General features: G+C 42.3%; 1 protein-coding gene across 11 annotated transcripts in view; it reads left to right on the plus strand.

The window, feature by feature from the left end:
* Window positions 1–494: 494 nt before the first annotated feature.
* DTNB (dystrobrevin beta) overlaps window positions 495–15,507 on the plus strand; it is a 78,591-nt gene continuing 63,578 nt past the window's right edge. For 9 of the 11 annotated variants that reach the window (XM_044288876.1, XM_044288882.1, XM_044288885.1 and 6 more), the window contains exons 1-2: window positions 495–619; window positions 6,484–6,612. The gene's annotated coding sequence lies outside the window, so the exon portion shown is untranslated. Of the gene's footprint in view, window positions 620–6,483; window positions 6,634–15,507 lie in introns of all 11 variants that reach the window. The other 2 variants (XM_044288878.1, XM_044288879.1) reach the window with 1 other exon arrangement.

Genomic DNA, 15,507 nt, shown 5'->3' on the forward strand with positions numbered 1-15,507 from the left:
GTGGGACCCGTCTCTCTTCTCTGTGGGTCTCGTATCTCTTCTCTGTGGGTCCTGTCTCTGTGGGTCCCGTCTCTCTTCTCTGTGGGTCCCGTCTCTCTTCTCATGCTTGAAATACCGCCTACACTTAAAGGGCCGAAACCGCTGATATTTTGCACCATTGAATGGAATGAAATATAGATGAAGGAAGAACTGTCGACACCTCTTTACCGGTGATTGTTCTGAAACATTTCAACACATTGTGTGCTGTCAAAAGTAGTGAATGGATTCTCAATCACTGACAGCAAGCAGAGATTTGGAAAATGGTGTAAAAGCAGCGGAGACAGTGTGCATATATTCACGGCAGCTGTCGCTTATATTCTATTGGGGGCGGTCAGTAATATCTGACACAGGAGACTATATGACTGAGGAGGAAAGCACATCCTGGCAAACACTGCCAGTAGAAAAGATGGCGGCGGCGGCGGCGGCGGCAGCGCTGGACGAAGAACGCGAGGGGGCGGGGTTTAGGGAACGCGCATGAAGAACGCGCCTCCGAGGTTGGCAGGAAGCGGGAGCGCGCCCCCGGCCGGTGCCGAACTGTTGTGAGCGCGCTGCGGGGAAAGGGAGCGGAGACCGGAGAGAGGTGAGAACCGGACCTGTGTAAATATGTCTGTAGAACTGTGTCCCTCCCCTGCGTCCTGTGAGTGAGCACCCCCGTTCTTCCCTCTTAATGGTACATCCCGTTATGTGTGTACAGACTCCCCCACATAATGATGTGTGCCTGTGTGTATCCTCACATGCCTCCCCGTACCGAATTATTGGTATATTCCACTTATACATCGTATTACATATAGTGATGCAGGAGGTGACATATGGGTTGCAGGTCTATTCACTGTATCCGTATACTCCATATGTCACCTCCTGTATCACACTGTGTATATGTGACCTCTGTATGTACCCCCTGTATATAGGTCACCCCTGTATATATGTGACCTCTGTATGTACCCCCTGTATATACCCCCTGTATATATGTCACCTCCTGTGTATAACGCTGTATGTACCCTGTATATAACGCTGTATGTACCCTGTATATAACGCTGTATGTACCCTGTATATAACGCTGTATGTACCCTGTATATACGTCACCCCCTGTATATAACGCTGTATGTACCCTGTATATATCACCCTGTATATAACGCTGTATGTACCCTGTATATGGGTCACCTCCTGTATGTACCTTGTATATATGTCACCTCCTGTATGTACCTTGTATATATGTCACCTCCTGTATGTACCCTGTATATATGTCACCTCCTGTATATAACGCTGTATGTACCCTGTATATATGTCCCCTCCTGTGTATAACGCTGTATGTACCCTCTATATATGTCACCTTCTGTATATAACGCTGTATGTACCCTCTATATATGTCACCTTCTGTATATAACGCTGTATGTCCCCTGTATATATGTCCCCTCCTGTGTATAACGCTGTATGTACCCTGTATATATGTCCCCTCCTGTGTATAACGCTGTATGTACCCTCTATATATGTCACCTTCTGTATATAACGCTGTATGTACCCTGTATATATGTCACCTCCTGTGTATAACGCTGTATGTACCCTGTATATATGTCACCTCCTGTGTATAACGCTGTATGTACCCTCTATATATGTCACCTTCTGTATATAACGCTGTATGTACCCTGTATATATGTCCCCTCCTGTGTATAACGCTGTATGTACCCTCTATATATGTCACCTTCTGTATATAACGCTGTATGTACCCCCTGTATATATGTCACCTCCTGTGTATAACGCTGTATGTACCCTGTATATATGTCCCCTCCTGTATATAACGCTGTATGTACCCTCTATATATGTCACCTTCTGTATATAACGCTGTATGTACCCTCTATATATGTCACCTTCTGTATATAACGCTGTATGTACCCTGTATATATGTCCCCTCCTGTGTATAACGCTGTATGTACCCTCTATATATGTCACCTTCTGTATATAACGCTGTATGTACCCCCTGTATATATGTCACCTCCTGTGTATAACGCTGTATGTACCCTGTATATATGTCACCTCCTGTGTATAACGCTGTATGTACCCTGTATATATGTCACCTTCTGTGTATAACGCTGTATGTACCGTGTATATATGTCACCTCCTGTGTATAACGCTGTATGTACCCTGTATATATGTCACCTCCTGTGTATAACGCTGTATGTACCCTGTATATATGTCACCTTCTGTATATAACGCTGTATGTACCGTGTATATATGTCACCTCCTGTGTATAACGCTGTATGTACCGTGTATATATGTCACCTCCTGTGTATAACGCTGTATGTACCCTGTATATATGTCACCCCTGTATATAACGTTGTATGTACCCTGTATATATGTCACCTCCTGTATATAATGCTGTATGTACCCTGTATATGGGTCACCTACGCTGTATGTACCGTGTATATATGTCACCTCCTGTATGTACCCTGTATATATGTCACCTCCTGTATATAACGCTGTATGTACCCCCTGTATATATGTCACCTCCTGTATATAACGCTGTATGTACCCTGTATATGGGTCACCTACGCTGTATGTACCGTGTATATATGTCACCTCCTGTATGTACCTTGTATATATGTCACCTCCTGTATGTACCCTGTATATATGTATCCTCCTGTATATAATGCTGTATGTACCCTGTATATATGTCACCTCCTGTATATAACGCTGTACGTACCCTGTATATAACACTGTATGTACCCTGTATATATGTCACCTCCTGTATATAACGCTGTACGTACCCTTTATATATGTCACCTCCTGTATATAACGCTGTACGTACCCTGTATATATGTCACCTCCTGTGTATAACGCTGTATGTACCCTGTATATATGTCACCTCGTGTATATAACGCTGTATGTACCCTGTATATATACGTCACCTCCTGTATATAACGCTGGTACCCTGTATATAACGCTGGTACCCTGTATATATATATATATGTCACCTCCTGTATATAACGCTGGTACCCTGTATATATGTCACCTCCTGTATATAACGCTGTATGTACCCTGTATATATGTCACCTCCTGTATATAATGCTGTATGTACCCTGTATATATGTCACCTCCTGTATATAACGCTGTATGTACCCTGTATATATGTCACCTCCTGTATATAACGCTGTATGTACCCTGTATATATGTCACCTCCTGTATATAACGCTGTATGTACCCTGTATATATGTCACCTCCTGTATATAATGCTGTATGTACCCTGTATATATGTCACCTCCTGTATGTACCCTGTATATATGTCACCTCCTGTATATAACGCTGTATGTACCCTGTATATATGTCACCTCCTGTATATAACGCTGTATGTACCCTGTATATATGTCACCTCCTGTATATAACGCTGTATGTACCCTGTATATATGTCACCTCCTGTGTATAACGCTGTATGTACCCTGTATATAACGCTGGTACCCTGTATATATACGTCACCTCCTGTATATAACGCTGGTACCCTGTATATATATGTCCCCTCCTGTGTATAACGCTGTATGTACCCTGTATATATGTCACCTCCTGTATATAACGCTGTATGTACCCTGTATATACGTCACCTCCTGTATATAACGCTGTATGTAACTATGTACCCTGTATATATACGTCACCTCCTGTATATAACGCTGTATGGATGTACACTATCGGGGTCATTTACAGATATGCGCCACTTTTTGGTTATTTGCTCCGCAGTTTGTTACTTTCACTGTTCCACCCAGATCTTAAAAAGGGGGCGTGGCCTGTGCAGGAAAAAGTCTCATTTATCATTTGCTAAGCCTGTTTTAGGGTTTGAAAATGGTGTAAATCTCCGCCGGCGAGAGATGGAGGGGAGGTATAGACGTTATGTAGGTAAAGCAGTATTAATACTGGCGGCTTAAACGCTGGTCTTAATAAATGAGCCCCTATGTGTCATTAGGGTCGGCGTTCTGTCACCGCTCAGAGCTAGGTAGCGGTCAGTCCATGCTGTGGCGGCTCCTCTATCACTTCCGCTCTCTGATTATATAATCCTCGTCTCCTGTGTAGTAATTATCAGAGAGGAAGTGAAAGTGCAGAAGAGGAAGCGTCTCATCCCGTAGACCCGCACCGAGCTCCCTGTGTACTGCCCGTCCTCATCCAGCACCTGTTCTCCAGTCACAGCCAGAGCTGCAGTCACAATTGGTTTCTGTCAAAGTGGAATTACAGTAGTTTTATTCTTGTACATAGGAGCAGTATTATAGTAGTTGTATTCTTGTACATAGGAGCAGTATTATAGTAGTTATATTCTTGTACATAGGAGCGGTATTATAGTAGTTATATTCTTGTACATAGGAGGCAGTATTATAGTAGTTATATTCTTGTACATAGGAGGCAGTATTATAGTAGTTATATTCTTGTACATAGGAGCGGTATTATAGTAGTTATATTCTTGTACATAGGAGGCAGTATTATAGCAGTTATATTCTTGTACATAGGAGCAGTATTATAGTAGGTATATTCTTGTACATAGGAGCAGTATTATAGTATATTCTTGTACATAGGAGCAGTATTATAGCAGTTATATTCTTGTACATAGGAGCAGTATTATAGTAGTTATATTCTTGTACATAGGAGCAGTATTATAGTAGTTATATTCTTGTACATAGCAGGCAGTATTATAGTAGTTATATTCTTGTACATAGGAGCAGTATTATAGTAGTTATATTCTTGTACATAGGAGCAGTATTATAGTAGTTATATTCTTGTACATAGGAGCAGTATTATAGTAGTTATATTCTTGTACATAGGAGCAGTATTATAGTAGTTATATTCTTGTACATAGGAGCAGTATTATAGTAGTTATATTCTTGTACATAGGAGGCAGTATTATAGTAGTTATATTCTTGTACATAGGAGGCAGTATTATAGTAGTTATATTCTTGTACATAGGAGGCAGTATTATAGTAGTTATATTCTTGTACATAGGAGGCAGTATTATAGTAGGTATATTCTTGTACATAGGAGGCAGTATTATAGTAGTTATATTCTTGTACATAGGAGCAGTATTATAGTAGGTATATTCTTGTACATAGGAGGCAGTATTATAGTAGGTATATTATTGTACATAGGAGCAGTATTATAGTAGTTATATTCTTGTACATAGGAGGCAGTATTATAGTAGTTATATTCTTGTACATAGGAGGCAGTATTATAGTAGTTATATTCTTGTACATAGCAGGCAGTATTATAGTAGGTATATTATTGTACATAGGAGGCAGTATTATAGTAGTTATATTCTTGTACATAGGAGGCAGTATTATAGTAGTTATATTCTTGTACATAGGAGCAGTATTATAGTAGTTATATTTTTGTACATAGGAGGCAGTATTATAGTAGTTATATCCTTGTACATAGGAGCAGTATTATAGTAGTTATATTCTGGTACATAGGAGCAGTATTATAGTAGTTATATTCCTGTACATAGGAGCAGTATTATAGTAGTTATATTCTTGTACATAGGAGCAGTATTATAGTAGTTATATTCTTTGACAATTTTCTTTTTATTGAAAATAGATTCAGTAAGGCATACCACGACTATACAAATGTCATATACATCAAAGTACAGCGTATTCAGTACAGGCAGATTAAGACAGCAGAATTACAGCTTGAAGACGTATATCCCAATGTTAATCAAATATCTAATAAGCAAAATCAGCATGTTCATACGTTCTAACTTCGCCCCTCAAAAATAAGCACAGACGGCTCAGTACGCCTATAGTGTTGCGGAGTGGTAGTCGGCTCTAAAAAAAAAAAAAAAAAGTAGTAGTAGTAGTTATATTCTTGTACATAGGAGCAGTATTATAGTAGTTACATACTTGTACATAGGAGCAGTATTATAGTAGTTATATTCTGGTACATAGGAGCAGTATTATAGTAGTTATATTCTTGTATATAGGAGGCAGTATTATAGTAGTTATATTCTTGTACATAGGAGCAGTATTATAGTAGTTATATTCTTGTATATAGGGGCAGTATTATAGTAGTTATATTCTTGTACATAGGAGGCAGTATTATAGTAGTTATATTCTTGTACATAGGAGCAGTATTATAGTAGTTATATTCTTGTACATAGGAGCAGTATTATAGTAGTTATATTCTTGTACATAGGAGCAGTATTATAGTAGTTATATTCTTGTATATAGGAGGCGGTATTATAGTCATTATTACTGTTAGATGTTCAGTGCCCTGTAACGTCTGGGATTTTTGCTCGTTATGTTTATATGTCCAGTGACTGTAATTATCCTGTAATTAGGAGCCTTAGAGTTCTGCTCAGTGAATTTGCATGTGTTTGAACAAATGTCATTTGGGGTGAATTTATGACAGTTTCCACATTGAGGCTGCGGTTTTTGGCGATCAGACTGTACTGTGCTCTTTCTTACTGTAGTTCTGGTTTCCTAGTTCCACAGAGTCTGGAAGGAGCTGTAAAGCCGATGTATAATGACTGCGTAATTCAGAGAAAGTGACATGTGAAGGAGAATTACAAGATCTGCTGCCCTTGTAGTCCTACTCCTGCACCCGCTTATCACGGTATGATTCTGAAGGGCCTTCGTAAGTAGAGCCGGTCTCCCTATGATAATATTGGGTTGATTATTTGCTCTGTGATGTCACTGATGAAGGGATACGTAATGCTGCCTGTGATGTCACTGCACTGTTTATGATGTCACTGGGATGTAGGGTAAGGGGGCACTCTGTTTAAATGGTTTTAATGGGCAGGTTGCTTCCTTCGGATGCTGTTACAGAAGTCTTCTGCTTTTATATATCTTAAGGAAGCACTAGAGGGAATTTTTTTAGACCAATAATGCAATATTATGGGCAGCACGGTGGCTCAGTGGGTAGCACTGGTACCTTGCAGCGCTGGGGTCCTGGGTTTAAATCCGACCAAGGACAACATCTGCGTGGAGTTTGTATGTTCTCCCCGTGTTTGCGTGCGTTTCCTCCCACACTCCAAAGACATACTGATAGGGACCTTAGATTGTGAGCCCCATTGGGGACAGTGTGACGCTAATGTCTGTAAAGTGCTGCAGAATATAGTAGCGCTATATAAGTGTATAAAATAATAATAATATTCTAGCAGTGTAATTTGTTTTACACCAGCTCCATTATTTCCATGCATTTTTAACCCTGTCATTATGGGCAGCTGTGTCATGTGATCCCATTCTGACCCCTGGTACTGAGCTTCCACTCCTGTATACAGAGGAGGTCCGTCTTTCCCATGTGGCTGAGAGGACTACCTCATGATCTATTAAATCTCTCCAGCTTCACCTTCCTGCTCCCTGTATGCCCCCACGAGTGCATTGCTGATTATATCATATCTACATTATATAGCGGAGCAGGAATACTATGAGTCCATCCAATTATTCTGTGTGCAGAACCTCCAGTGTATTCTCTGTGATGCATCTTCACGCTGCTTTCCCAGCCTCTCACTGGTTGTATTGTGTATGCTGTGTGCAGAAGCTCCAGTGTATTCTATATGATTCATCTTCACACTGCTTTCCCAGCCTCTCACTGGTTGTATTGTGTATGCTGTGTGCAGAAGCTCCAGTGTATTCTATATGATTCATCTTCACACTGCTTTCCCAGCCTCCCACTGGTTGTATTGTGTATGCTGTGTGCAGAAGCTTCAGTGTATTCTATAGGATTCATCTTCACACTGCTTTCCCAGCCTCTTACTATTTGTATTATGCGTATGCTGTGTGCAGAAGCTCCAGTGTATTCTGTGTGCTGCATCTTCACACTGCTTTGTCATCCTCCCACAGTTTTTTACTATGTGTATGCTCTGTGCAGAATCTCCATTGTTTTGGTTGTGATTCATCTTCACACTGCTTTCCCATCCTCACATTGTCTGTTTTATGTTTGTGCTGTGTGCAGAATCTCCGGTGTATTTTAGACGTTTCAGCTTCACACTTTCCTGTCCTTGTTGGTTATCTTCACTCTGTATGAGCTGTCTGCAAAATCTCCAGTGTATTGTATGTGATGTATTTTCACACTTCAGGCCCTGCGAACTTGCCTTTTCCTCAACTTTTTGAAGCCATTTACCCCACAATGACAAGAGGTTCCAACCGAGCACCCCAATAAAACCAACCACTTATAAGGCTCTGCTCACACTGTCATGTCTCTTTTCAGATCCTCCATTACAGATTCTGTCAGATTTGACAGAAGAATAGTGCAACACGCAATACTGTTCTTCCTGTCCATATGCTGGACACCACGTCGGCACCCTGACGGACCGCGTTATAAGTCAGTAGGGCCTGTGGGGGGGCCGTTTGTGTCTGTTGTGTGACGAATCCTGTACGGCATGCTGGCTTCCGTTTCATTATAGTTTCCGTTCAGAAACCACATTGCAGTGCCGGCTTGAGGACTGCAGGCTTCCTGGACTGGACAAGCTTTAAAGGGAACTTGTCACCATGAAAATGCATATAATCTGCAGGCAGCGTGTTATAGAGCAGGAGGAGCTGAGCAGATTATATATACAGAGAACCTGTCACCATGTAATCTGCGGGCAGTGTGTTATAGAGCAGGAGGAGCTGAGCAGATTATATATACAGAGAACCTGTCACCGTGTAATCTGCAGGCAGCGTGTTATAGAGCAGGAGAAGCTGAGCAGATTATATATACAGAGAACCTGCCACCATGTAATCTGCAGGCAGCGCGTTATAGAGCAGGAGGAGCTGAGCAGATTATATGTAAAGAGAACCTGTCACAGTGTAATCTGCAGGCAGCGTGTTATAGAGCAGGAGGAGCTGAGCAGATTATATATACAGAGAACCTGTCACCGTGTAATCTGCGGGCAGCGTGTTATAGAGCAGGAGGAGCTGAGCAGATTATATATACAGAGAACCTGTCACCGTGTAATCTGCGGGCAGCGTGTTATAGAGCAGGAGGAGCTGAGCAGATTATATATACAGAGAACCTGTCACCGTGTAATCTGCAGGCAGCGTGTTATAGAGCAGGAGAAGCTGAGCAGATTATATATACAGAGAACCTGTCACCATGTAATCTGCAGGCAGCGTGTTATAGAGCAGGAGGAGCTGAGCAGATTATATGTAAAGAGAACCTGTCACAGTGTAATCTGCAGGCAGCGTGTTATAGAGCAGGAGGAGCTGAGCAGATTATATATACAGAGAACCTGTCACCGTGTAATCTGCGGGCAGCGTGTTATAGAGCAGGAGGAGCTGAGCAGATTATATATACAGAGAACCTGTCACCGTGTAATCTGCGGGCCGCGTGTTATAGAGCAGGAGGAGCTGAGCAGATTATATATACAGAGAACCTGTCACCGTGTAATCTGCAGGCAGCATGTTATAGAGCAGGAGGAGCTGAGCAGATTATATATACAGAGAACCTGTCACCGTGTAATCTGCAGGCAGTGTGTTATAGAGCAGGAGGAGCTGAGCAGATTATATATACAGAGAACCTGTCACCGTGTAATCTGCAGGCAGCGTGTTATAGAGCAGGAGGAGCTGAGCAGATTATATATACAGAGAACCTGTCACCGTGTAATCTGCAGGCAGCGTGTTATAGAGCAGGAGGAGCTGAGCAGATTATATGTAAAGAGAACCTGTCACCATGTAATCTGCAGGCAGTGTGTTATAGAGCAGGAGGAGCTGAGCAGATTATATATACAGAGAACCTGTCACCATGTAATCTGCAGGCAGCGTGTTATAGAGCAGGAGGAGCTGAGCAGATTATATATACAGAGAACCTGTCACCATGTAATCTGCAGGCAGCGTGTTATAGAGCAGGAGGAGCTGAGCAGATTATATATACAGAGAACCCGTCACCGTGTAATCTGCAGGCAGTGTATTATAGAGCAGGAGGAGCTGAGCAGATTATATGTAAAGAGAACCTGTCACCATGTAATCTGCAGGCAGCGTGTTATAGAGCAGGAGGAGCTGAGCAGATTATATATACAGAGAACCTGTCACCGTGTAATCTGCGGGCAGCGTGTTATAGAGCAGGAGGAGCTGAGCAGATTATATATACAGAGAACCTGTCACCATGTAATCTGCAGGCAGCGTGTTATAGAGCAGGAGGAGCTGAGCAGATTATATATACAGAGAACCTGTCACCGTGTAATCTGCAGGCAGCATGTTATAGAGCAGGAGGAGCTGAGCAGATTATATATACAGAGAACCTGTCACCATGTAATCTGCAGGCAGCGTGTTATAGAGCAGGAGGAGCTGAGCAGATTATATGTAAAGAGAACCTGTCACCATGTAATCTGCAGGCAGCGTATTATAGAGCAGGAGGAGCTGAGCAGATTATATGTAAAGAGAACCTGTCACCATGTAATCTGCAGGCAGCGTGTTATAGAGCAGGAGGAGCTGAGCAGATTATATATACAGAGAACCTGTCACTGTGTAATCTGCAGGCAGCGTGTTATAGAGCAGGAGGAGCTGAGCAGATTATATATACAGAGAACCTGTCACCATGTAATCTGCAGGCAGCGTGTTATAGAGCAGGAGGAGCTGAGCAGATTATATATACAGAGAACCTGTCACCATGTAATCTGCAGGCAGCGTGTTATAGAGCAGGAGGAGCTGAGCAGATTATATATACAGAGAACCTGTCACCATGTAATCTGCAGGCAGCGTGTTATAGAGCAGGAGGAGCTGAGCAGATTATATATACAGAGAACCTGTCGCCATGTAATCTGCAGGCAGTGTGTTATAGAGCAGGAGGAGCTGAGCAGATTATATATACAGAGAAATAGAACTATGAAAAAAAAAACATATTCCAAAGTTCCAATGAAAACTATACCTATGTGGTATGGCTGTAATCGTACTGACCTGGAGAATAAAGGGAATAGGTCAGTTGTAGCAGTGCAGAATGAATCCACTATACGTAGTAACGTCCCTTAATAAATATAATATACAGGCTTCATAGGACGCTAGAACAAAACAAAAAAACAACTTTATTATAATATATTAAATACTGATTGGGACACAGTAACATAAATGTCTTACTGAGAAACATGAAGGACACAAGGACAGTGCAGTTTCAGTCCAGGGGGTTATAATGATGTCCGCCAAAGATCAGTAACCTTGATGAGGGATGGAGTAGAGGGTTAAGATACTGCTATACTTTCCATTACTCCAATGTTACACATGGCAGCATGCCACCTACTCCGTGTGTTACTTCACCCTCAGACACACATTCAGTCTGTTCTCATCAGCTGATAAGCGGCTCCACGCGTTTCTGGCTCCTATCTGAAGCTCATCAGGAGCCCTAACCGTAGTTGCAGCTAGAATATAAATGGACACACATCGAGGCGCACCCACCACCTCCACACGTGGCAGCGCGTCCGGCACTAGGTCAGTGGTACCGCAAAGGGAACCCCGCAAAAACATAACATGTTAAACTGTGGCAGAATTGTGTTTTTTTTTTTTTTTTTTTTTTTTTTTTCAATTCCACCCCATTTGAATTTATTAATTTTTTTCCTGCCTCCCACTACGTCCTATGCAATTTTAAATGGTGCTATTAGAAAGTACAACTTGTCCCTCAAAATGTCCTCATATGGCCCTGTGAACGGAAAAATCAAAAAAGTTATGGCTTCGGGAAGGAAGGGAGTGATCTGCTCAGCTCCTCCTGCTCTATAACACGCTGCCCGCAGATTACATGGTGACGGGTTCTCTGTATATATAATCTGCTCAGCTCCTCCTGCTCTATAACACGCTGCCTGCAGATTACATGGTGACGGGTTCTCTGTATATATAATCTGCTCAGCTCCTCCTGCTCTATAACACGCTGCCTGCAGATTACACGGTGACAGGTTCTCTGTATATATAATCTGCTCAGCTCCTCCTGCTCTATAACACGCTGCCTGCAGATTACATGGTGACAGGTTCTCTTTACATATAATCTGCTCAGCTCCTCCTGCTCTATAACACGCTGCCTGCAGATTACACGGTGACAGGTTCTCTGTATATATAATCTGCTCAGCTCCTCCTGCTCTATAACACGCTGCCTGCAGATTACATGGTGACAGGTTCTCTGTATACAGGGAGTGCAGAATTATTAGGCAAGTTGTATTTTTGAGGATTAATTTTATTATTGAACAACCATGTTCTCAATGAACCCAAAAAACTCATTAATATCAAAGCTGAATATTTTTGGAAGTAGTTTTTAGTTTGTTTTTAGTTTTAGCTATTTTAGGGGGATATCTGTGTGTGCAGGTGACTATTACTGTGCATAATTATTAGGCAACTTAACAAAAAACAAATATATACCCATTTCAATTATTTATTTTTACCAGTGAAACCAATATAACATCTCAACATTCACAAATATACATTTCTGACATTCAAAAACAAAACAAAAACAAATCAGTGACCAATATAGCCACCTTTCTTTGCAAGGACACTCAGAAGCCTGCCATCCATGGATTCTGTCAGTGTTTTGATCTGTTCACCATCAACATTGCGTGCAGCAGCAACCACAGCCTCCCAGACACTGTTCAGAGAGGTGTACTGTTTTCCCTCCTTGTAAATCTCACATTTGATGATGGACCACAGGTTCTCAATGGGGTTCAGATCAGGTGAACAAGGAGGCCATGTCATTAGATTTTCTTCTTTTATACCCTTTCTTGCCAGCCACGTTGTGGAGTACTTGGACGCGTGTGATGGAGCATTGTCCTGCATGAAAATCATGTTTTTCTTACCTTGCAGACTTCTTCCTGTACCACTGCTTGAAGAAGGTGTCTTCCAGAAACTGGCAGTAGGACTGGGAGTTGAGCTTGACTCCATCCTCAACCCGAAAAGGCCCCACAAGCTCATCTTTGATGATACCAGCCCAAACCAGTACTCCACCTCCACCTTGCTGGCGTCTGAGTCGGACTGGAGCTCTCTGCCCTTTACCAATCCAGCCACGGGCCCATCCATCTGGCCCATCAAGACTCACTCTCATTTCATCAGTCCATAAAACCTTAGAAAAATCAGTCTTGAGATATTTCTTGGCCCAGTCTTGACGTTTCAGCTTGTGTGTCTTGTTCAGTGGTGGTCGTCTTTCAGCCTTTCTTACCTTGGCCATGTCTCTGAGTATTGCACACCTTGTGCTTTTGGGCACTCCAGTGATGTTGCAGCTCTGAAATATGGCCAAACTGGTGGCAAGTGGCATCTTGGCAGCTGCACGCTTGACTTTTCTCAGTTCATGGGCAGTTATTTTGCGCCTTGGGTTTTCCACACGCTTCTTGCGACCCTGTTGACTATTTTGAATGAAACGCTTGATTGTTCGATGATCACGCTTCAGAAGCTTTGCAATTTTAAGAGTGCTGCATCCCTCTGCAAGATATCTCACTATTTTTGCCTTTTCTGAGCCTGTCAAGTCCTTCTTTTGACCCATTTTGCCAAAGGAAAGGAGGTTGCCTAATAATTATGCACACCTGATATAGGGTGTTGATGTCATTAGACCACACCCCTTCTCATTACAGAGATGCACATCACCTAATATGCTTAATTGGTAGTAGGCTTTCGAGCCTATACAGCTTGGAGTAAGACAACATGCATAAAGAGGATGATGTGGTCAAAATACTCATTTGCCTAATAATTCTGCACGTAGTGTATATAATCTGCTCAGCTCCTCCTGCTCTATAACACGCTGCCTGCAGATTACATGGTGACAGGATTTTTTTATACATTTGCAAGAAAAAGTATGTGAACCCTTTGGAATTTATATGGATTTCTGCACAAATTGGTCATAAAATGTGATCTGATCGTCATCTAAGTCACAACAATAGACAATCACAGTCTGCTTAACCTAATAACGCACAAAGAGTTAAATGTTACCATGTTTTTATTGAACACACCATGTAAACATTCACAGTGCAGGTGGAAAAAGTATGTGAACCCCTAGACTAATGGCATCTCCAAGAGCTAATTGGGGTGAGGTGTCAGCCAACTGGGGTCCAATCAATGAGATGAGATTGGAGGTGTTGGTTACAGCTGCCCTATAAAAAACACACACCAGTTCTGGGTTTGCTTTTCACAAGAAGCATTGCCTGATGTGAATGATGCCTCGCACAAAAGAGCTCTCAGAAGACCTACGATTAAGAATTGTTGACTTGCATAAAGCTGGAAAGGGTTATAAAAGTATCTCCAAAAGCCTTGCTGTCCATAAGTCCACAGTAAGACATATTGTCTATAAATGGAGAAGGTTCAGCACTGCTGCTACTCTCCCTAGGAGTGACCATCCTGTAAAGATGACTGCAAGAGCACAGCGCAGACTGCTCAATGAGGGGAAGAAGAATCCTAGAGTGTCAGCTAAAGACTTACAAAAGTCTCTGGCATATGCTAACATCCCTGTTAGTGAATCTACTATACGTAAAACACTAAACAAGAATGAATTTCATGGGAGGATACCACAGAGGAAGCCACTGCTGGCCAAAAAAACATTGCTGCATGTTTCCAGTTTGCACAAGAGCACCTGGATGTTCCACAGCAGTACTGGCAAAATATTCTGTGGACAGATGAAACCGAAGCTGAGTTGTTTGGAAGAAACACACAACACTATGTGTGGAGAAAAAGAGGCAAAGCACACCAACATCAAAACCTCATCCCAACTGTGAGGTATGGTGGTGGGGGCATCATGGTTTGGGGCTGCTTTGCTGCGTCAGGGCCTGGACGGATTGCTATCATCGAAGGAAAAATGAATTCCCAAGTTTACCAAGACATTTTGCAGGAGAACTTAAGGCCATCTGTCCACCAGCTGAAGCTCAACAGAAGATGGGTGTTGCAACAGGACAACGACCCAAAGCATAGAAGTAAATCAACAACAGAATGGCTTAAACAGAAGAAAATACACCTTCTGGAGTGGCCCAGTCAGAGTCCTAACCTCAACCGGATTGAGATGCTGTGGCATGACCTCAAGAACGCGATTCACACCAGACATCCATGGATGAAGATCAGATCACATTTTATGACCAATTTGTGCAGAAATCCATATCATTCCAAAGGGTTCACATACTTTTTCTTGCAACTGTATATAATCTACTCAGCTCCTCCTGCTCTATAACACGCTGCCTGCAGATTACACGGTGACAGGTTCTCTGTATATATAATCTGCTCAGCTCCTCCTGCTCTATAACACGCTGCCTGCAGATTACACGGTGACAGGTTCTCTGTATATATAATCTGCTCAGCTCCTCCTGCTCTATAACACGCTGCCTGCAGATTACATGGTGACAGGTTCTCTGTATATATAATCTACTCAGCTCCTCCTGCTCTATAACGCGCTGCCTGCAGATTACACGGTGACAGGTTCTCTGTATATATAATCTGCTCAGCTCCTCCTGCTCTATAACACGCTGCCTGCAGATTACACAGTGACAGGTTCTCTGTATATATAATCTGCTCAGCTCCTCCTGCTCTATAACACGCTGCCTGCAGATTACATGGTGACAGGTTCTCTGTATATATAATCTGCTCA

Source organism: Bufo gargarizans, chromosome 4 (assembly GCF_014858855.1).
Source record: "Bufo gargarizans isolate SCDJY-AF-19 chromosome 4, ASM1485885v1, whole genome shotgun sequence".
In the NCBI taxonomy this organism is placed as follows: domain Eukaryota; kingdom Metazoa; phylum Chordata; class Amphibia; order Anura; family Bufonidae; genus Bufo; species Bufo gargarizans.